This window comes from Amblyomma americanum, chromosome 2 (genome assembly GCF_052857255.1).
Source record: "Amblyomma americanum isolate KBUSLIRL-KWMA chromosome 2, ASM5285725v1, whole genome shotgun sequence".
Lineage (NCBI taxonomy): Eukaryota > Metazoa > Arthropoda > Arachnida > Ixodida > Ixodidae > Amblyomma > Amblyomma americanum.
The window spans coordinates 57,884,863-57,908,402 of NC_135498.1; the positions used below are offsets into that span (position 1 = coordinate 57,884,863).

General features: G+C 46.0%; 1 protein-coding gene across 1 annotated transcript in view; it reads right to left on the reverse strand.

Annotated features, from left to right (window-relative positions):
* The window catches only part of LOC144121304 (uncharacterized), a 35,777-nt gene that overhangs the window by 2,922 nt on the left and 9,315 nt on the right, over positions 1 to 23,540 (reverse strand). The window lies entirely within an intron of this gene.

Below are 23,540 nucleotides of genomic sequence, written 5' to 3' on the forward strand. Positions count from 1 at the left end.
TACCTTTTATTGCTTCCTTTCACTGAGACTTGGGAACAGCTTCGCTGTGGTGACTTAGCGGAAAAAATCTGAGGGTATAACTTTTTTAAAACAGTGCCATGGTGCTAAGATCAAATACCGGCCTAAGCCTTTTCTGAGTAGTATGGCATTCATACTTTTCTGGCGAAACCAGATTTAGAAAATAAACAAAGTTTATATAAGCACCCGAGAAAAGACCTATTCTAAAATAAAATTTCGTTTGCTGCTTTTCCTCAGAAGCAGAGGAATATGACGCTGGTCACCATGGATAGAGTAACTTTAGTATAGATAACATGCTTAGAGTTACTTTTTTGCGCACACAAAGAGGACACAGCAAGGATGAGGAAGACAGGACGGGACTCAACTTGCGGCTATTTTGCAACTTGCAATTATTTTGCAAATTGCAACTATTTTGCAAGATAGTTGACAACTTACCAGATAGTTTCAAATTGATCCCCGTCCTTACTGTGTTGTCTCTGTGTGCGCAAAAAAGAATTCTAAGATTGGACCAATTATCCCCGCAACGCATATTACTGGCTTATATGCTGCATTCTACTTCCTGCTGAAGTAGGTTTGCTGCTGAACTGATTAAAAGCCGTCTTGGTGGCGCAGTGGTTATGGTGCTCGGCTGCTGACCTGAAAGACGTGGATTCGATCCTGGCCACGGCTGTCGCATTTCGATGGAGGCGAAATTCTAAACGCCAGTGTACTGGGCAATATCAGTGCACATCAAAGAACTCCAGGTGGTCGAAATTTCCGAAGTCCTTCACTACGGCCTCCCTTACAGTCTGAGTCGCTTTGGGACTTTAAAACCCCCATAAACCATAAAGTGATTAGGACTTCTGCTGTAAGCGTATAGCAATAAATAAGGATTTTGCTGCTAAGAAACCGATAAATAGATTATGAGGAATGAACAATAACTTGTGTGCAGAATGTCATTTGAGTAGATCATGATTGCAAGATGAAGCGAACTCAGTTTTTATTTTATATCCGGCCCTGCTTACACAACACAGTTTGTCAGTTTCCACGTTGCTCAGGCATAAAAATTTTTATTTATTAGAGAATATAGTGAAGGCATCAATTAAGCTCTTATTAATCTCTATGTTAGAAAGCTGCCGGACAGTGCGATGTCAGTGCACGTTAAAGAGCCCCAGGTGGCCGAAATTTTCGGAGCCCTTCACTACGGCGTCCCTCATAGCCAGAGTCGCTTTGGGACGTTTAACTCCCATAAACCAAACCAAACCAGAAAGCCGCCAGCCTCTAGCGTTGCCTAGTTGGTGTGCCAGCTATTCAAACAAGAGATTAACACATTTTGTCGCAGGATCCTTCAGCCTTACCGAAAGCAAGAAACCACTAAAGACTCCCCCCCTCCAAAAAAAAAAACACGTTAGGAACCAATTTGAGGCTTTTTTAGAGACCAATGAATAAACGATTACATTAACCTCCCCCCTTTTGCAGTCGCGCCAGAGGCGCAAGTACTAGCTGTTGTCTCACGCACTGACTCCTCATCCACGCCTACGTGCCATATTTTCGTCGCCTCCGCTGCAAATAGAACAGGAGATTGCCTGATTGTAGTCCTATTTGGTACCACCAACAACTCAAAGCACCCTCGCGTAACACCCTTCAAACACGTGTTCGAAACCATCCTTTTTGTTAATAGCATGGCACTCAAAATTTCAATACATCTATCTTACCGCGACAGTGGTTAGACGCTGAAAGCGCAACATCTCTGTCATGGCGAAGTTCGCATCATACTCAGCCGGTAGAGAAGGCCTGCACAAAATATGGCAGCTTGCACTCGCCCGCTTTTCACAGCATGGTGCCGGCAGGCTCGCATCAGCCCATGTGGGCGAGCTCAATCGACTCTTCTCAGAGTAGTGGCGTAGCGTTTGAGAGAGCAGGGAGTGCTGGGGCCTTGTGTGTGGGATAAAGTAAAAGCTCGCTTGTGAGCAAAGCTATGAGGATTTACATGATGGATGGGCCTCAAAACCAGTTTTCAGTTTTCAAGGGATGATAAAAAGAGCGCAAGAAGCAAGAGAGGAACTGTTAACATAGGGGTGGGCTCTGGACCGATTTGGACCAACTATTTCTCTTTACTATGCGCTCAGATCGCGGAGCACGCGAGCAGCTTTGGTGTTTCGATACCACCACAGTATGGCTGCCGCAGCCGAAAAACAGGGCAACGAGCTGCAGGCCTAACCGCGGGGGGCAGATGAGCCATGGTACAGCTAATATGTCACGCCACTTCCATTGCTTCAGTGTCCTGGAAGGCGCCCTTCGGCGTTGCTTTCCCGGTCATGGGAGGTGCACTTCCGTAATCTTTTGGTTAGGTTCATTCTTTTTCTCCCCAAAACCGAAAATGAAATCCGGAAGTCTTTACCGGTACATTCTTCTTAACTCACATGGCTGATGCAGTATATCTCATATGCGGAAGGTATTCTAACCTGACTAATGTTCAGTACCGCCTGTTCCTATTTTCCCTGAATCGGATATCAATGCATCTCTACGTAGGCTCGCAGGTTGTCTTATACGTAGAACATAACGTGCTGAGCGCAGTCAGGATTTTATTCGCTAGATTTCGAATAGCGCCCATGTACTACCGCTGACGTTTGCCTGATTCCTGGCCGCGCTCCTGCCATTTTGTGCCCAGAAGGCGTCCGGCAATACGTACAGTCTTTGTCAAAAATATACAGCCCAAGGGGTTTGCTTCCAAGCCGTGTATCGGTTCTCTTAATCACAGTTTACAATCCTAAGCTTGGGTTGGTTGAGAACTTCCGTTCCCACCGCCTTAGTAAGTTTAGGGTCCTTGAGTATGCAAGAGTAGCCGCACTGCAGGGCTTGGAAGCAAACCCCTTGGGCTATGTACTTTTGACAAAGACTGCACATCTATCTCCGTATTATAGCGCACCACAGGACAAGGAGAGAGAACAAGAAATGATACGCACAGTGCTTGTTCTTGTTCTCCGTCCTTGCCCTGTGATGCACTATAACTCGGAAAAACGAACGAACATGCCCAAGTTCTTACCTTACTGACGTAACGTACATTTAGTATAGTACGTCTGCGCAGTACTAAATCTCTCTATTGATGATGCTTTTTCTCGTTCCATGTTTAAATGCCAAACGCATCAGTTTAGGTCTACACTTAAAAATATTGCTGAAACGTAGGGCTGCAGAGCTCCAATTGCGACGTGACTGCTTATACTGCAGTGTAATGGGGACATGCTGCTCGCAGCCGGTTGGAATAGCGAGATTCTGTGCCAGCTGCACGCAGGTGTAAGCTGGTTCAGCGGGTACACCAAACAGCTATAGGGCCAAACTGCTGCAAAACGCTTTGGTTTTCCCCATCAGCAGTTATCATCAGGAGGCCATATTCTCTAAAAAAAATTGCATAAACAGCTTTTTCTGCTTTAGAACTGTAATTCTCGTTCGGCGAAAATGTCGTGTGATTGTGTGTGTGTGTCAAGACTACGAGTCTGTCAAGCACCCTCCGCTGGACGCCTGGAGGTGCCCCCTCCGTTAAAAATGCATATCCCGCTTACGATCCTCGCACTCCACCAACCCCCCCACCCCCCTCCCCATAAAAAGACTCCAGCCACCCATTCAGCACAACCTTCCGCCCTTCAAAAATGTCCACCTAGCACAAGTGCGAGCTGCACCGTAATGAATAAGGGACGGCGAAATCAAGTTCAGAGGCGCAAAGGGAGGATGATTAGTGTAAAAGCGAAATGTATTAGCGGTGATAGAAGTCTCCAGGACACAAGGAAACCCATCTTGGAGCATAAATTCAAAATTTGCCATTTCCTTTTAGTACCACACGCAAGACCACATGATTCCAACCTTCATCTGGTTTAGTATGGCTGTGACCAGCGGCTAAAGAAATATTTTATCATATGTTGTTACTGAGGCTTTTGTCCTCAACAGTCATACCTATACTGCAAACTCCGGTTTGTCGGTAACGGCATTTAATCGTCCGTTATTTTTTTGTTACGAAGCAATCATTGTCTCATGCTGTGTGACACGACATGCTATTCTAACTCTGAGAATGGAGTTTGCCCAAAAGACAGCCTTTTATCCACGTGTTGCTGTGAACTATACAGAGAAAGCTTTTGCTGGTGGCTTCCACATCGCACAGGATTGAAAGTGCATTGAAAAGTTAAAAGTTTCATTTTTCATGTCCGTCCCATGATAGAGACACTTACCGAGCTTTTTCTCTGTTTATGACATCCGCCCAAATGCTAACGTTTAAAAATTCTCGTGGCAAATCATCGGCTGACTAGTACTTATCAGCAATCAAAAGAAGGTGAGTAAAAATAAAGATGTTATGGAACTACGAGGATGTATATAGCGGCTATTTCGCCATGATTCTGAAATAGAAAATGAAGGAAGCGTGGCAAAAATGTTGCTGTTGTGGTTAATTAGGTTTCATTCTGCTATATTAAAAAAGATGTGCAGAAATATAAGTGAAAACAGAATCATTCAGAACCTCATGAATTCGTTGTTCTTATGCCAACCACTCACCAATAACCACGCCACAATTAGGTTGTTAGGCAAGTGCGAGAAAAAAAAAAGTTTCTACTAATTAGACTCCTTCCGATCCTATGGACTCTAAAGCATTTTCTGAAGCCTTGTACGTGGAAATAACAAGAAATGAGCTAACAGAGTTTCACGCACGGATTTCTGCTGGCGATCTTCCGACAAGTCATTGTAAGGATTTCTGACGTGATAGTAAAGCATTTTTATCAGCTTTGGACTGATATCAGTACTACGTATGAACTTTCAATTATTATAATATGTTCAAGCTCTCATGGTCCAACGACAGCCGCGGTGGCTCAGTAGTTATGGAGCTAGGCTACTGACCCGAAAGACGAGGGTTCGATCCCGGCTGCGGTGGTCGAATTTCGAAATTCTAGAGGCCCGTGTTCTGTGCGCTGTCACTGCACGTTAAAAAACCCCAGGTGGTCGAAATTTCCGGAGCCCTTCACTACGGCGTCCCTCATAGCCTGAGTCGCTTCGGGACGTTAAACCCCAATAAACCAAACCAATCACATGGTTCAACATTACACAATTGCAGGTTTCACCTTTGTAAAACTTATTAGAGGAGAGTGGGAAAAAGTGCGGCATTTTGTTACTTTGGAACCCCGAACAAGTCTGGCTGTAGATGTGCGCAGTGTGTAGTGGGTGACAGGAGAAAAGAGTTTTGGGTTCCGTCTGCAATAGTGCTTGGCATCCGGATAGACGTACAAACTCTGTCAACGACTCGGAGAAAGGTCTATAGACTCAAAGGTGGAGCAAAATGCGGCACTGAAGGAGTCAAAATGAGACACCCTTGCAAAGTGAACGCTTTACGCAGTTTCCCGATCACTGCGCGCGAAGTTAGCTTCGTCTGACAAATAGGACATTCTAATGTTTTAATTTCATTCAATTTAACTGTGTTCTTTTTTCGCTGGCCTCTTAACATTTAATGAGCCTGATATCTCGGCGGCAACAAATAATTTAACAGTATTTGGTTCATGACACCAGAAAATATCATAAATAGGGCGACGCGATATTTTGCAAATTTCAGCAGCGTTTTGTCCCACTCTTCCCTAATGATACTTAATATACTCAACAAAAATTTGCTCTTGTATAGAATTTTTCTTGAAAACAATCTGCTATGCTTTTTATCCAGCTCTGACCGGTCTTTGACATACTGCCTAGGCAGGATAGTTATATTCACTGCTCGTTTTTTATTATGAACGAAGACGAAATGACAAAAATTTCACGACACCTAACAGAGGGCTGCTAATCGTTAACTGGCTCCATTAATTAAGTCTCCCTTTCTGGTCGTTTCGCTCACTGGTGCTGAGATAAGAATATTTTGCTCTCCTTTGATAATATAGTGGGTCATTACAGAAACAGCAGCCAAAGCCTGGAGAGAACGCATAGAAGGTCTTGGCCGGAAACTAACATTTAGGCTTAAATTTTTTAAAGAATAAAACAAGGTACACGTGCGTTGGCATTTCGCCTCTTATTCAGCGCGCTTTAGGCCTGTGGAGCTGAACAAAGGTATTTTATTCCCTTCTGAGTCAGGTTTGCAGATGCGGTTTCTATTGTTACAACGGCTAGCAACGCCACATGATAAATCGAGCGAAGGTGGTTACTGGGTTTCAAGTTAGGCTAGTGCATATGTGGCGTCAGAATAATAAATGACCTCTCTGAACAAGCTATTCTAGAGTTGCCACGTTTTTAGCAAACAGTGCTTCATGAGCGGGATGACATTGCTTCTTGGGTCTTCAAGACAGTACAGAAAATTGAGCTTGAGAAAAAGTACTCCACCAGCCGCGGTGGCTCAGTGGTTAGGGGGCTCGGCTACTGATCCGGAGTTCCCGGTTTCGAACCCGACCGCGGCGGCTGCGTTTTTATGAAAGCAAAACGCTAAGGTGCTCGTGTGCTGTGCGATGTCAGTGCACGTTAAATATCCCCAGGTGGTCGAAATAATTGCGGAGACCTCCATTACGGCACCTCTCTCTTCCTTTCCTCTTTCACTCCCTCCTTTAACCCTTCCCTTACGGCGCGGTTCAGGTGTCCAAAGATATATGAGACAGATACTGCGCCATTGCCTTTCCACAAAAACCAATTATTATTATTATTATTATTATTATTATTATTATTATTATTATTATTATTATTATTATTATTATTATTATTATTATTATAAGAGCAAGGCGTTCCTCCATGACAAGTAAATACATGCTTAACAGAAGTTCTTATTATTGCCTTCTGATAATCACTCATCAAGCAGTCACGTTTAAGGTGGTGTATTCAACATGTGGTCGAGTAGGCAGCGTTACAATTTCTCGCGTAAGTGTTCACCATACATTACCGAATTTTCTCAGTGCTTTTCAGCCCTTACTCCCACGGCGTATTTACTACAGATGATAAAACTAAATGCCTTGTGAATCACAGTTGTACCTTGTATTCTGGAATGATGCTGTCCATTTAAAAAATGCAGGCTAAACACGGTGCCGCTGTTTGCGTTTAAAGTTGTCACTATATTTGCATCTATTGTTATTGTTGAGTGCATTGATGAAACATAGAGGACGACGCAATCCATTTATTTTTCTCAGTAAAGGTTGATTCTATGGCTATTTCTGGCTACTTCTGGCGGTTTCTCGGGGTGCTCATTTCTGTCTAGTTTTCTTGAGTTTCGGCTTCGAAGAAAGCTTTGTTGTTTGCGAAGAAGTGATCGAATCTTAGCGTGCAAGCGGTGGAAAAATTCGTCTTGAAGTTAATTCTTTGCAGACAGATCATATTATACCTTGTGTATGGCGATTTCAACTTTGAAGATGTTTTGAGATAAAGTAAGTAGTCTATATTTGTAAGGCGTAAATGGAGTGGAAGTGTTTCTTTCTCTTTTGTGCCGCCTTAAGAATTAGCTGACAGCGTTCATGCACAAGGCTCAAGCGGCCTACAGTAGCTATCAATAACCGATAACTTGGGAAAAATTGGCATAAACGAATAAAAACATTGTTTTGGTCCGATTAACGGCAAGAAAATCTGGTTGTAGCAAACATATCCGAGAGCCGATAATGTTAATTCATGTTACGGAGCAAATAGAACGCAAAAGTTTAAGTATTTGTGAATCACGAAAAAAATACAGGAAAGTTAGAAGTTTGTAACGGGAATAATGCCGCTTTAACTCGCTTGTGATCACTATCATGACCCACTATAATCATTCGTACAGCCACTAGTCTTAGGTCCAATACACCCGGTGTTGATTTTAACATATATTAGTCTGATCCGACCAAAAAACTCGTGTTTGGCGCTCTTTGGCCTTAAATGCCTTTGCGTCAAAAGAACCTAGCATCATCAACTAGCTTGTGATCGCGAAAAGACGGGGATATCTTGGAGCGGGTGTGTTGTAGTGGAAGCTCTTGTCAAAAGGTCAAAACAGCGGTGGCCTAGTGGTTATTTCGCGCGCGTTGTATTTGGCGAGACAGGTACGTGCGGGACGTGCTGGCTGAGGAGGTGCTGGGATGTCATTTCGGAGGCGTAGGCTTAGCCGTAGGTTCCAGACGGTGCGCTTAAGGACTCCGACTCCAGCAGCGGCAATCTGAGGAAAGAACTAAGCGAGCTAAAGCTGTAACCGTGAAGCAACCGCAGCGGGGGCCTAGTGGTTAGATCATTCGTCTCTTATGCGAGAGGTACAAGCTGATTCAGGGATGGAGATGATGGGCTCGTAGGTGTGTGCTCGGAGGGTTACCTACCGAAGTGTGCTTCTCCCGGTCCCGGAGGGTGCCTGGAGAGCTATGCGGATGGCTATGCTGACGTCACATTTTTATCATCGAGCAGGAGCACCTGACGAAGTAAAAGAAATTGACTCTGTGTTTTCAGTGCCATTGGTCCTACCTGCGGCAACATTGTGACTATATGTTTTTACCGGCTGGGGCTTTTTGCCGGAGCACAGCGTCCTGTTTTCCATGCCTGGGCATCGGCTCAGAAGCGACCAAGCAAAATCAAGGCAACCAGCGCTCCTTGTGGGTGAAGTGTGAGGAGGTTCAGGAGCGTAAATTGCTGGGCTAGTTGGTTCATAATGTTGTCAGGGTGGAACCAGCGGAACACAGACGCAGCTTTTCGGCGCTCTGCCACCGTCTTCAGGCCACTGGAAGCGTGTCTGTAGAATACTCAAGTCGGAGCTATATCGGCAGGTTAGACACCTGCGGGATTGGCTGCGGCATGCCTGCCTTCAGATCGGGAATCCCTGGGCGGCTTCTAGCAGGCTTCGTGAACAATTTCGCCTAGCATCCATACTTACGGAAACCTACTGGAACGACCTTCGACGACATTTGCCCAAGAAAAAGAGAGAGCCTGAAACAAGGACAGCTGTGACGTACCTAGAAGGAGCCTCCCTTCCATCGGAGTTCGACAACCTACTAAAGCTTGGCCCTAAGTACGCCCTGGAGCCGCAGGTTCGAAAGCATGAACTTCTGGCAGCTGTGCACAGTATTGCTGGTAAGGCACCACCTGAGGAGAAGAGTTACTGCGTCTCGGAGGGAGTCGGCTGTCTTGCACGGACTTGGCCCAGCCGACATAAAAGAAGCAAGGATCTTCGCCCCTTGGTCAACCATTTCCAGCAGGGGGGCCTCAGCCTTCTGCAAGCAGATAAGGAAGGTGGGTTTGTGGTGTTGCCTTCTTCACTTTTTAAGACAAAAGCCACCGAGGCTATCGAGAAGAACTTCAGGAATTCAGACTTAAAACCACGAAAGGCTAAGGCTCTGGCATTGGGGCTATTAAATCGGCTGAATTTGCGTCGCCTTGAAGAAGAAGTTCGGAAGAGTGATCAAGACGTCCTGCGGGCGTTCTTCAGCGCTAAAACTCATAAGCCTGGTTATCCGTTCAGGGCCATCGTTACAGAAGAAGGCTCCTGGCAAAAAGTGGTCTCCAACTACCTCAAGGTTTCCTTCGATGGTCTGGTGCCGACGGATCCCTTAAGGTGAAGAGCACACTGAACCTGGTGGAGTGCCTCTGTTCCGGTTTTCCCGGTGCCAATGCAGCCTTCTCTTTGGACATTGAGGACTTGTTTTACTCTGTTCCGCATGATTAACTCTTTTGTGCTGTACGCGAATTAATTGAAAAAACGGGGACAATTTCCTTCCAGAACAAGTGTGGCATATCTCTGGAATCTTTCCTTGAGCTGTTGAAGGTGTATTTAAATTCGACAATTGTTCAATATGACAGCAAGTACGTGGTGCAAAACCGAGGTATCTGCATTGGCTCGTGTGTAGCGCCATTTCTGTGCGAAATTTTTTTAGCAAAAATTGACTCGATTCTACAGGATTCCATTCAAGACACACGTGTTATTAGGGTTTTCAGATATGTGGACGATTTTCTAGTCATTTTAAAATTAAACGAAACTGACAAGCTCACTCTTGTGGCAGACCAGCTTTTAAATGTTTTTAGCGCATGCTCTAACAACTTGGCTTTTACCAAAGAGATTCCATCTGACAAGACCATTAGGTTCCTTGATTTAGAATTGACTTTTTTACCCGATGGGCACGTGTGTTGGAAATATTCGCCCAGGACTAAAAAGTCGCTTTTGCCATATGAATCGGCGCATTCGAAGCTGGTGAAGCGCAGCATCGCAAATTTGTGTTTTTCGAACGCTCTCAAGAAAAGTTGCCCACATGTCATGCAGCAAAGTCTGGCCGAGCAGGTCGCGCGGTTGTCAGATTCTGGGTTTCCCTCGTCGGTTTTGCTTGCAGTGGCTGAATCACTGGGGAATAAGATGAAGAAACTGTCGGCTAAGTCTGCTAGTCCATCGCAAGAGAACAGGAAGAAGATTGAAGTGCTTCCTTACTGCCACAAGACATCGCATGGTCTAAAAAAAGTGGCACAAAAATTCGATGTCACTGCGGTTTTTTCTGCCCCCCGGAAACTATCTGGTTTGTGCGCCCGTATGTCTGGTGGTCCGCAGAAAAAGGGGACCTGTAAAACCAAGCACCAGACGAGGTTCACTTCGTGTGAAGTAGGAGTGGTATATTGCATCCCATTGTCCTGTGGGAAAACCTACATCGGGCAAACCGGAGGGTGCATCAATGAACGTCTGAGGCAGCACCGATCAACGTTCAATTCAGGCACTGGCAGCAATTTAGCCTTGTATGTTAAGGTATGCGAGGGATGTTCTCCTTTGCTTCACCGCACGAGCATTATCGGTCGGGGGAGAACAAGACGAGAGCGTGAAATTCTTGAAGCGTTTCTAATCAGGAAAAACAAGGAAAAGTGTGTCAGCGATCCCTCGGTTTTTATCACGGATAAAGAATATAACTTTCTTTTATCTTAATACAGTTGTTCCCTTCATCCAGAGTGTGCGCTTGCGCAGGGAATCCTTTAAATGTGGTGGTTTTCTTCGAAATAAATCAGTTGCAAGTCCAGCGGTGTGGTGTGTGTACCTCCTTTTCTTGTCCTGCGTCTGTGTTCCGCTGGTTCCACCCTGACAACATTGTGAGGAGGTTAGGAGATAGTTTCACTACCCGCCAAAGGCGCGTGCTGCTGGTTTGCGCGCTTCAATATCTCTGCCTCGAGCGTGTTGTAAGTGTTGTCTGCATGCGAGAGCCCCATCAGGGCCAGAGGCAAAACTAGGCGCGCCGCGATGAACAGGCCATAAACGGCGTTTAAAGTATTCTCCAATGCGAGCGGCCCCGCCGCGGTGGCTCAGTGGTTAGGGCGCTCGATTACTGATCCGGAGTTCCCGGGTTCGAACCCGACCGCGGCGGCTGCGTTTTTATGGAGGAAAAACGCTAAGGCGCCCGTGTGCTGTGCGATGTCAGTGCACGTTAAAGATCCCCAGGTGGTCCAAATTATTCCGGAGCCCTCCACTACGGCACCTCTCTCTTCCTTTCTTCTTTCACTCCCTCATTTACCCTTCCCTTACGGCGCGGTTCAGGTGTCCAACGATATATGAGACAGATACTGCGCCATTTCCTCCCCCCCCCCCTGAAAACCAATTATTATTATTATTATTAATGCGAGCGCCTCATCGTGGCGACCGCCTCATTCATGGCCACACTCCTACTTTTGCCTATCGCCGAGAAGCGGCGCTCACAGCCTTGACGAAATAAAGCTCCTTGATACTGAAAGTAGCGAGACTCTCCTCCACTCCCGTGCTTTGCTCCTCGATTATCCTGTTGTGACAGCTGTGCGCGCTGCGCACGGCACACTTCGAAGGACATCGCGCTCTCTCCGGCCCTATGTGTTGCTGGCACACGAGCGCGCCTAAGCTAGCGCTTCTTGTTTCATCCTCCAATAACAAACACAACCACTAGAAAGTAATGCGACATGCTTGACTCTACGACGAGCCACCTTTATCAGTGTCTCGTTTGAGCAATAAAGTGCTAAACGTGAGCGCTTGCGGCATGAACAATTAAAGTGCACTCCGTACTCATCAATAGGGCAGAGTTTTTCTTAACATAAGATTTACGTTCTTGTTGTATATTCTTCCATATTTTTCGGCACAGTGACGATCCGCTATCTGCTGATTTGACCCAGCGGTTCATTTTCACGGAATTTTTTTTTATGACGCTGTTATTTTGCAATAGAGTGAGTTAAAGATTACAGTAATTCAGTTAAAGATGTCTTTTCACGCGTCAAGTTTCAGAATCACGATAGTGGCTGCTGGGACATTTGCTTTAAATCGCGTTACGCATTTTTTTTAGCCAATTTCAGGCCGAAAAAATTTAATCCGGGCCTTGGGAGTGATGCGCATGCCGGGGGCTTATTGCATGGTCAATACAAATTTCACGGCTGCTTGAAAGCGATCAATTTTGTTTCCTAGTAATTTTCGTAAATGTTATTCTCTACGGCAGAAGTGAGTCCGGTTAGGGGTTTGGCGTAAAATGTTTGGGTGCCTGCTGGAGCCAAGGAAGACCTAAGTGGTGGAAAGCTTATAACCTCTCGGTGAGTCGTCTGCGCTAATCCCTCGAATGCATTTAAGGGGTGCTTCAGATGCCCGTGATGAATTAATTTTCAGCACTGCAAAGCGCGATCTGAAATGATGTCTTTCCGTGACGGAGCGAGCTTACGGAAGAAATTCGTGCCATTTATAAACTACAGAGATTAGGGATCTAATGTTAGTTTGAAAACAGCATTCAATGCAGTATGTTATAACAATATCGCCTGCGACAAGTCAGAGCTCGCCCTTAAAGGCATCTTTTCTGTGAATAGCTCCTCAGGTGGCGTTAGACCTCGTTATCGCGGTAAAGCGGCGCGCAGTAGCGACCGTAGAACAAACGCCTTATACCCTATCATCCTTAGACAGACGGTGGTATAACGCCGTTAAAGCCTCCAGATAAGAGCCTGGGGAAGGGGAGGGGGGAAGAGACTGCCCTATACGCTACGAAAATCAACATGTTTTCTACTCTGCGCCATGCCAATAAAATTTCTGTTGTGATGTAAATGTTTTTCGTGAAAGCCTTCACTGAGACTCAGATATTAAATTTGCTATAATAGGCGTATTCCGCACGCCAACAGTCACGAAAAGAAAACACAGAGCAATACCATCAAATAGAAAGGATAGCGTGCGAAACGACGCACAATGATCAGCGACTTAAACAAGATTATCAGCTTCCTGATGATCTCGCACAAAGTTTCAGGAATGCACATAGTTGAGGTACCACCAAATGTACAGCACCTCGCCGAGGACGGTGTACTTTGTTGAAACAAAGTCCTTAGGGGCGATGTTTTGGAGGCATTTTTTTTTACGGCTGATGTCGTTTTTTCCTCGAGCAATCGCGAACAGCACGAAGCCATTTTCACTCTGTCTTGTGCACTGAAATGCACCGCAATCGGGTATAACGCGGCATTAAATGTAGAGTTCGAATTGTCAGCGTGTAAGTCAACAGGACCTGGACCCGCAGCAGAGGCAGACGGCCTGCATATGGCGCCAACGAAAGAAGAAAACGCAAGCAAAACGTTCGTTTCTCACGCGTTTCTCGGGCAACGGCCGGAGGGGCCTATCATCGTTCAGAAAAACGCCGAGCAGAGAGACGGGAGAGGAGGATGTGCGAAAACATGTGGTGCGACGGCAAATATCACAGAAAGGCACTACTTGCAGAAGGTTGTGTTGGTTATGTGAGGGTTATGTAAAGGTTATGTGCGAAGCGAGTGCCTCATCACGGCCAGTGGGAGGAGGAGGAGGAAAAACTTTATTGAGGTGAAGGGGAGTTGGGCGAGCTTAGGGGTGGGGCTTTCATTCCATGGCTCCACTGGCTTGGGCTGCCCCGCGTATTTGTTGTATGAAGGTCCGTTGGTCCTCCAGGTTACCGCTGGTCAGCAGCGCCTCCCACCGCTCAAGAGACGGGTTTTCCGTCTGTAAAGTGTTTGGTTTGGTCCACATCCCCACGAAATGAGGAAGAGTGTAGAGCGGGCCTGAGACCAGGGACAGGTGTCGGAGTGTAATGTTGGGTGTATGAGATGTAATCTATGGAGGTTTGGAAATGTTTGGTGGGAATAACGCGCTACACACTAACAAAACAACTGGAACGGGGGACACAGGACAAGCGCGCATTAAGAACTGAGATTTATTCTGGTACGAGGGTACATAAATACATTTAATGAACATGCTGACACAATCAATTCATTGCCAACGGCTGTGTCGCACGCTTCTTCGTTTCTTGATTAGATGCCCTTCCTCACTTGATAACAACACCGAGGGTGTGCTTACGCACTCGTCTTCACCGGCCTCCCATATCTCAAAGGCCTCTTTTATTTCTTTCTTTCTTTTCCTTTGCTCGAGCTAATATTGTAGTCTGATCAAAGTAAGGCGAACATTTGTGATTTGCGCAGTGGGGGCGAGATTTCCAGGATTCGTCTGTATGTGTTCGTCTGTATCTGCCGCCAAGAGACGGCATGTGAGATGTCTAATTTCCTATCAAGTGGAGGGAAGTGTCTCCTTTGAAGACGCTGAAACTCGAGGCGTTCGTTATACCTAGAAGGTTTAGGGGTAAAAGCGGGCACGGTTTGTGGCCCCGCTCGGTTGATGATGCCTCGAACTAGAGCATGTGCCCTCTCATTTCCCTCCAGTCCCTCGTGGCCTGGGGTCCAGGTGATTTGGTGGTGCTTGCTGAGGGGTGTAGTCCCCATGAGCCGACTGACGTGCTTAGGAATTTGGCCTCTCAGGAAGTTTCGGCACGCGTGTTGCGAGTCTGTGATCACATGAGCGCCTTCGCCTTGGGACTTGTAATGCCTCATAGCAATGGCCATGGCGGTGGTCTCCGTGGCCGCTGGTGTTTCGGCTCTTACAGAAGCAGTGAATAGAGTAGAGAAGCGGTGGTTCACTGCCGCCACTGCGTACTTGTCATGGTCCGGGTATGCTGCTGCGTCAACATAAACCACGTTCGGGGAATTTGCAACTGGCCGTCGGAGTATGCTACCTACGCTGACGGCCAGTGGCAGAGAGAGAAAGAGAGAGAGAGAATAAACATTTAATTGTAAAAAAGGAGACCGTAGCGGATTGTGGGTGGGGTCCTCAGTCCAAGACTCCAGTGTCTTCCGCAGACGCTTTGGCGATGGCGACTAGCGTCTCCTAATCTTGCAGGATGCCGCTGGCCAGCGTCACCTCCCACTGCTTCAGCGCCGCGCTGTGCGGCTTTAAGTGGTTCGGTTTATCTGAACACGTCCATGTAAGTGTGCGTGAACGTGGGAATTTCGGCACACCAAGGACTTGTATCTGCGTATAATGTTGGGTGAATGCGGTGTAGATGATGAAGATATAGACCTGATAACGAAGCCAACTAGGGTCACAGCAGATACTGCCACGTGTCTTGTATACATCACGAGCTTGTATGACACAGATGTTAAGGACGTTGTTCTCTCATATGACATCAGTGATCATTTACCGGTCTTTTGCTTAGGTTTTCCTTTCGGCAAAAAAAGCGCTTCTCCACCGGAGAAAATTTTGTATCGAGCAATAACTGACGAAGCTTTGATGCGGTTTCACAACCTTATAGAACAGGAGAACTGGGATGACGTGTTCAAGCAACGTAATGTTACACTGGCGTACCAGGTGTTTTGGAATATATTTAAGCACTGCTATGATGTGGCCTTTCTGCTCAGAGAAAGTAGTAAGAAACCCAAACGGATTCGGAAGCCATGGGTTACGTGTGAGCTCTATACCAGAATAAAAGAAAAAAACAGGAAATTTCAAGAGTTCATTAAGAAACGAGACCCATGTTTATTCAGGGAATTTAAACAAATAAGAAACAAAGTAAATTCTGATCTCAAGATATCCAAGGACAATTATTTCCAAAATAAATTCCAGGATATTCAAAATGACAGCAGAAAGACATGGGATATGTTCAATAACATATTAGCAAGAAACAAACCTGGTTGCAGTGTCAAAGAAATCTGCGTTGACGATGTGGTGCTAAGTGGGAATGATCTAGCAGACACAATGAACCGGCACTTTATCAAAAGAGGTATTTATTCAGGAAAGTATGACAGTGCAGACGACCACATACGTGTAAACAGATTGCTAGACTCCATTATGCTCACCCCTGCAACACCTCATGGAATTGAAGAAATAATAGGAAATTTAAAAAATCATGTTGCCTGCGGTGATGACGGGTTAAAAGCCTTGCCTATTAAGCATGTCTCGCACTTGATAAGCCCTATATTATCGCATATAATAAACCAGATGGTTCTTAGCAGAGAATTCCCAGATGAATTAAAGATTGCAAAAGTTACACCTATCTATAAAGGAGGTAGTGAGACCAATTTAGGTAATTATAGACCAATTTCAGTTCTAACAGTTTTCTCGAAGGTATTTTAAAACGTCATCAACTACAGGTTAAGCGATGTTTTCAAGAAACATCGCGTGATAACAAAATCCCAATACGGATTTCAAGCAAACAAATCAGCAGAGCAAGCGCTAATTGACATCAAGGATAAGATAATTGAAAAAATAGAAACAAAATTGCTTACTCTTGGCCTATTTCTTGATCTAAGCAAAGCCTTTGATACTGTTCACCATAATATTCCGCTAAGAAAACTAGAAATATATGGCATTAGAGGAGTGGCGCTAGAACTGATTCGCAGCTATCTGAAGAAACGTTATCAATATGTGTGCATCCACAACTGGTCCTCAAACAAACTTGAAGTGCAACATGACGTTCCGTAGGGCTCCATTATTGGACCCCTCCTTTTCTTCATTTATATAAATGATATTACAGTAATACCTGGATCCCCACAAATAATAATGTATGCAGACGATACTAATGTTTTTTTCACCGGATAGAATGCTCAGGATCTGCAGAACTCTGCTATTGATTATTTAAAACAGTTATCAAAATGGCTTCAAAGTAACCGCTTGAGTCTAAATATAAATAAAACTAAGTTCTTAATATTTAAACCAATAAATAAACCAGACTGCAACTCAGTCAGCATTAGATTTGAAGGACACTCGCTGGAGCAAGTTACTGAACAAAAATTTCTTGGTGTCTGGTTCAGCCACGACCTCTCATGGAATACCCTTGTTAATCATCTTAAATTAACCCTGTTTCGCACGATTGGATGTATATATAGAGAACAACATCTGATACCCAGACGCTTAAAACAAACCTTATACTATTCCCTGTTATACTACAAAATTAGCTATGGCGTCTTAATTTGGGGTACGACAGCAAGTACTAACTACTACAAACTTAACCTATTACAAAAACTAATGTTACGCATACTAGAGAATTACAAAGGTCATAAGAAGTCTTTCAGAACACAACCACTATTTATCAAATATAATATGTTAAAGGCTTACCAAGTGTACCTCTTCAAACTATTTCAGTGGATTCATAGACACAAGCTACATAGTTACCCAATATATAGTTCCAGTTCTTACAACATTCGTAACCCAAAACGAAAAATGCCACAAGTTAGAACTAACTACGAAAGGTAAACTTTGGGTTTTCAAATAACTAATGCGTTGAACAGCAAAGATCGACAGTTGAACTTCGATACAGGTCTCCCGGCTTTTAAAAAATACTGCAGGAAGCTTCTTGTGAACAGTGATATTAAATTTTCATTAACGTAAATTATTGCAAAAGTTTGTACATGCGTTCTCGTCTTCTCTCTTGCCATGTCCCTGTCATTACCCGCAATTTTCTGTACTGTCTAAAAGACTGCCATAGTGTCTCGGCTGCCCAATCAATATCATGGTTGCGCGTGATTGTGCGGTGACTGTTGGTTTGAAACCAATTTGTTGTGCTTTATGTTCCTGTTGCAGACATGTTGCTATTTACCATTGAATTATTGCTTCGTTTTATACTTATTATTGTATTGCTAACAAAAGTGTTTGTGAGGACATGCTATTCTCGCAAAGACTAGTCCCTTAAAATTGCAACATCGACTGCCTGTCCGAACACTTTTTTGTTCACATTGTGTAAGGGGGCCGAGGCCTTTGTCAGGTGCGTGGACGCCTTTAGCCTCGACCCCTTCTTAGACTGTGTCTAAGGAAACAATAAAGAATGAAAGAAAGATTGGGGAAGGTAAGTGTTTGGGAGTGTCTAAGGTGGTAGGAGTCCTCCGGGGAAAGTTTCTTATGTGGCGGGGGGTATGGACACCTATTTAGGCGGAGGGTCTCTAGGCGGGTTGAAAAATGGGTTGAGAGGATGTAGAGAGTAAAGTCAGTGTGCCCCGCTCGGTTGGTGTAATCTCGACCTAGGGCATCAGCCCTAATATTGCCATCGAGACGCGTGCCCTGGGACACAGGTGTTGACGTGATCATACTGAAGATGGCCGCCCAGTACGCGGAGAGCCGCGCGCGGGACACGTTCACTCGTATAGGCTCTGCAGGCGGCTTGGGAGTCTGTAAAAAGTGAGTGCCGTGGTGTTGCGTGTGGCTTATTTTGATGGTGATAGCTATTGAAATGGCTTCTGCAGTCGCCAGATCTTGTGCCGTGAAGGACGCTCCAAGAAAAGGGGTGTTGGCGTGATTGACAGCAGCGCAAGCACATCTGTGGGGCTGTGCACAGGAATCCACATCCACATACATAGCCGAGGTGTGTTGGCCGTACGGCCTACGGAGGCTGCGAAGACGGGCCTGACGGCGCGGGGCCTATGACTCATGGTTCATATGGCGTGGGATGGGGTCCATGTAAAGGCGTGAGCGGACAGCATTCGGAAATACTCCGGTCAGGGCCATGGTCCTGGTGGCATGCAGGTCACCTATCCTAGAAAGGATGGCCCTACCTGCCGAGGTGGTGAGGAGACGAGTCTATTGGGAGGTCGGAACAGCCTCCTGGATTTCCTCAAACGTGTTGTGAATCCCAAGTGCAAGCAATCTAGTGGTGGATGTCTAGAGGGTACGGATAAGGATATCGATCCTACTCTTAGCGGTGCGATCAACATTGTGGTTTGGGAGACCATTCTGGATTCGACTCATGGCCAGGGCCGTGACGAGGCGGATGGTGCCATCCTCGCGCATACCCTTGCGATGTCCAGCGATGCGTCGTAGCACACGTGCGATATTGAGCACAGACGTGCGTAGAGTACCAATGGTTTGGGTAGGCTCGCCGTCATGCCAGACCCAGAGGCCAAGCACTGGGATGAGTTATTTTTCTTTTATAGGGCGGTTGTGAATTTTGAGCATGATTGGGCCGGGTGAACGATAGCGGGGCCATGAATAGGGATGATTTCTGATTTGTCTGGTGCACACTTCATACCACTGGTCTGAACAAAATGCTCGACCACATCGATGGCTGTTTGTAAGGCTAGCTCTTTGGCGGCAAGGGATTCTCGGGTTGACCAGATGGTGATGTCATCCGCATAGATGGTATATCTGATGTCGGAGAGTGTAGAGAGCTTGTGGGCGAGAGAGGCCTGGTTATATTGAATAGTAGTGGCGAGAGGACAGCACCTTGTGGAGTGCCCTTGTCCGGTGTTTGGAAGGAAGATGGTCCAGTAGATCCGATTCCTATGGTGGCTTTGCGGGCAGTGAGGAAGGTTGGGATATATTGGAAGATGCGAGATCCACAGTGTATCTGATTTAGACCTTCTAGGATTGAAGAATAGAAAATGTTGTCGAAGGCGCCCATAATGTCAAATGTTAGAATAAGGTGCTTTCCGCCAGGAGGTATCCCCGTGAGGACTTCGTGTTTGATAAGAAGAAAGGAGTCTTGCGTTGAAAGACCTGGTCGAAAACCGAGCATAAAAGAGGGAAAGAGATTATGATCTTCAGTATAGTTTTGCAGGCGTGTCTGGATGACTTGCTCGTACAGCTTGCCCAAGCAGGAGGTGAGCGATATGGGCCTGAGAGCAGAGAGGGAGGGTGGCTTGTCGGGCTTAGGGATGAGTGTCACTTCTGCGTGTTTCCATTGTGGGGGTATTTTATTGCCTTGAATCCACAGTTCATCATTTATTTATTGTGTAAGTGCTTGAAGGGAATAATTGGAGATGTTGCGTAGCATTGCGTTAGTGAATTTTTGGGTACATGGGGTAGAGCGGCTACAAGCGCGTGCAGCTGCGAAGACATCTTCATAAGTTATTGGTGCGTGTAGTTCCGGGTTTCTGTGGCCGGTGTAAGTAGTAGATGAGGTAAGTGGCTGTCGAGCGCCGAAATATTTGAAGCGAAGGGCATCCAGAAGCTCTTGGTCAAAGCCGGTGAATTGATTGGCTGCTGCTTGCAAGGTTCTGTTTGTAGACGCCTTTTTTGTTTCAGGATATAGAAGGCTACGCAGTATGGCCCATGTTTTGGAAGTATTCAGGGTGCCACGAAGAGAGTCGCAAAATTTACGCCAGTTTTCGGTGGAGAGTTCCGTTGCGTAGTCCTGAGCTTGCAAGTTAAGCTGCGCTATGCGCTTTTTGAGGGTGCTGTTATGTCGCTGTCGGCGCCATCTTTTCAGCAGGCCATTACGGCCCTCCCAGAGGTCGAGGAAATGGGGGTCGACTGCGGGGTTGTCAAAGGTCTGTTGGAGGGCCTGCGTGCGCGATTGATGGATGCCACAGAAGGCCAGGGTCCATGCCGCAGAGAGAGTAGTAGTAATAACTTTATTCATAGAAATATATGGATGGGTATCGGTGTAGAGGCACCCTTCACATTTTTTGGTGTGGTGTGTGCCTCTTGTGGCAGGGTTGGAGCCTCTAGTCGAGGGCCCCACTGATTCTTGCCGCCAGCTAGGCTTTCCGGACCAGTCCTGCCTGGACCGCCGGATCCTCGCTGGAAAGCATCCTCTCCCACTGCTCCGCACTTGGGATTCTGTTTATTGCAGCCGCATTTGTTGTTTTCACGCCACGTGATATGAATTAACGTGGCTTTGTCCTTGCACCACGGGCATTTATTTGCTGCTCTATAGCCCTGGGTGGATCTTGCTTAGCATGTTTAGATTCGGGAAAGCTACCGTTGGTAGCTGTCTGCAATAGACCGCTTTCTGCTGGTGGAAACTTTTGTGAGGTGGGGGATATCTAATCTGGACCCCTTATAGTAATTCAGAATTTCTGAGTATCCTAAGAGCACTGATTCCGCGTCAGGCTGCTCGAGGCTGGCTTGGTTTGTGACTCAGTTTGCAAGCTCTCGAGCTCTCCTATCCGCCTCGGCATTCCCGCGATGCCTTTGTGTACCGGTACCCACATTATTATGTGTTGCAATTGTTTTTCCTTCGACGGTAATTTGGCTGTCTTTAGGATGTAGAGCGCTGCCCCCCCCCCCCCCTATTTTATCATTCATGTAGTTTCTGCACACTGTTTGCGAGTCGGTTAGAAATATTAGGGACCTTTGAGTACGACAGCCATCTGCCGCCGCTAAGGCAATGGCAGTCTCTTCGCCCTCCTCAGTCGTGCCATCCCTGATAGTTGCGCTGGCTATTTCTTTGAGCTCATGATTAATTGCCGTCGCAACCGCTCTATTTCTGTTATGTTGTCTAGTTCTTCCGTATGCAGCCGCATCCGTGTACGTAATGTTTTCTTTGTTGGCTAGGTTCTGTTGCACATACTGTCCCCTAGCCTCCCGTCGCTCTTTGTGCAGGTTCGGATCCATATTTTTGGGAATTGGTGCTACGTTAATTGTTTGCCGCAGTTCATCGGTTATTCGTTTTGAACTTTTTATCTCTGACGGTGCGCCCTCGTAGCCGCATCTTTAGAGCAGCTCTGTCCCTGTTTTGGTCTTTTTTAGCCTCTGGAGCTGAGCTACGAGTTGGGATGCCCTTAGCTCCTCAAAGGTGATATGCAGACCTGGAGCCATTAGCTTCTCCGTCGAGGTTGATTGCGGTAGGTGTAGCGCTGTTTTTTATGTTCTTCTAAGTATCGTGTCCGCTAGCTTTATTTCTGCTTTGTTGCAGTTGTAGTACGGTATGGTGTATGTAATTCGGCTAACCACTAGGCTCTTTACAAGCTTAAGCGTGTCGGCCTCCCGCATGCCGTGTGTTTTCCTAGAAACCCTGGTTATCACGCGGGCAACCTGTGTCGCCGAGTTCTGTTTTAGTCTGAGCGCCTGCGTGCACCTTTGGTTGGATTGAATCCACATCCCTAATATTCTGATGGTTGTTATTTCCGGTATGAGTTGCCCTTCTTGATAAACATTAAGTTTTCGTTCTTTAGTTTTCGGTGCGGATCGGTTGAGTTTACCTCGCCAGACCCTTAGTAGTTCTAATTTTTCCGTCGAGCAAGCCAAGCCCATGTTTCTAAATAATTTTCTACGCGCGTTGCGGCAGCCTGCAGTTTCGCTTCCTTTACGCTGAGTGAGCTAGCCCTCCGTCACCCACACAGTGATATCGTCCGCATACATTGCATGCCTTATGCCTTGTATGGTTTCTACCTGTCTAGCCAGCTTAACCATTGCTATGTTAAAGAGTATGGGTGAAATCACTGACCCTTGCGGCGTTTCCTTATTGGGTGTTTGAAAGCTCTTGAACCTGATTTCCCCGATCCCTATTGTAGCCGTTCTATTTGTGAGGAAATCTCTTACGTATCCGTAGATTCTTTTCCCGCAGTTCAAATCGTCTAGGCCTGTTAATATGGCTTCGTGGCCAACGTTATCAAAAGCTCCCTTGATGTCTAGGGCCATCATTATGCGTTCGCCGCATCTGGGTATGTTGGTTAATATTTGCTGCAGCCAACACGATATTAATGAACGTCCGTCACGTCTGCAGCTTGGCAGCGTTCATAATAAGGCACAAAACAAAGAAAAAAATTCAATATACACGCAAAAAATTTTGAAAAGAGTATGATACAAGCAAGAACGCGAATTCAGCTTCTCATAACGAGATGAAGGGTAAATGCTTACCCATGTATTCTCTCTAGTGAGGTTATCTGTTTAGTTATTTTTTTGTTAAAAGATTTCAAGAGAGAGTTAAGAACGAATTCTTCTCACAAGCGAGACACTATCCTAAAATCGGATCGCAAACACTCACTGATAGCAGTGCATTGACAAGGAATCACCGTTTGAAGTCTTTATTGTTATGGTGTCGCCGCCGGCAACTAATACAGCAAACGGTTTCATCACTTTTGCAGGAGCATAATAGTATGAATGCTAGGGTGCAAATACTCAGAGATTAGTTCTACTATCCTTCCGTTCGGCAACCAAGCGTGCTAACGACTACGCTACTTCCTGCCAACGCATAGGTAGTTCTGCTTGTCTAGGACGCTGGAGAGTGTTTGCAGAAGGGCGTCGAATCAGATGGATGCCTCCCAGATGCCCTGCAGTGTCTACAGCCTTTAAGATTCACAAGCAATTGTGTACTTAATTAACATTTTTACCCCACATCAGTGACACAAGTAGCAACACCGCGCTAAAGGCTTCCGCCTCACCGCACTTTAGTTCAACAAAGTGCCCCCTGAACTTTTTTTTTCCGGTTCTGACGTAATAATTGTTTGCAGCCTGAGACTGCGATGCAAATGTTACATTTGCGCAGGTAAAAAGCGTATTACACTCCGCGTATTCTGTATAGCAACGTTGTGTCCATTTTCGGGAGGTTACGTTGCTGCATGTCGCAATTTTATCCACAGATTCTCTTCTGAAACTGTGCTGCAAATGTACAAACTGCATGCAGTGGGAGACCGAGACA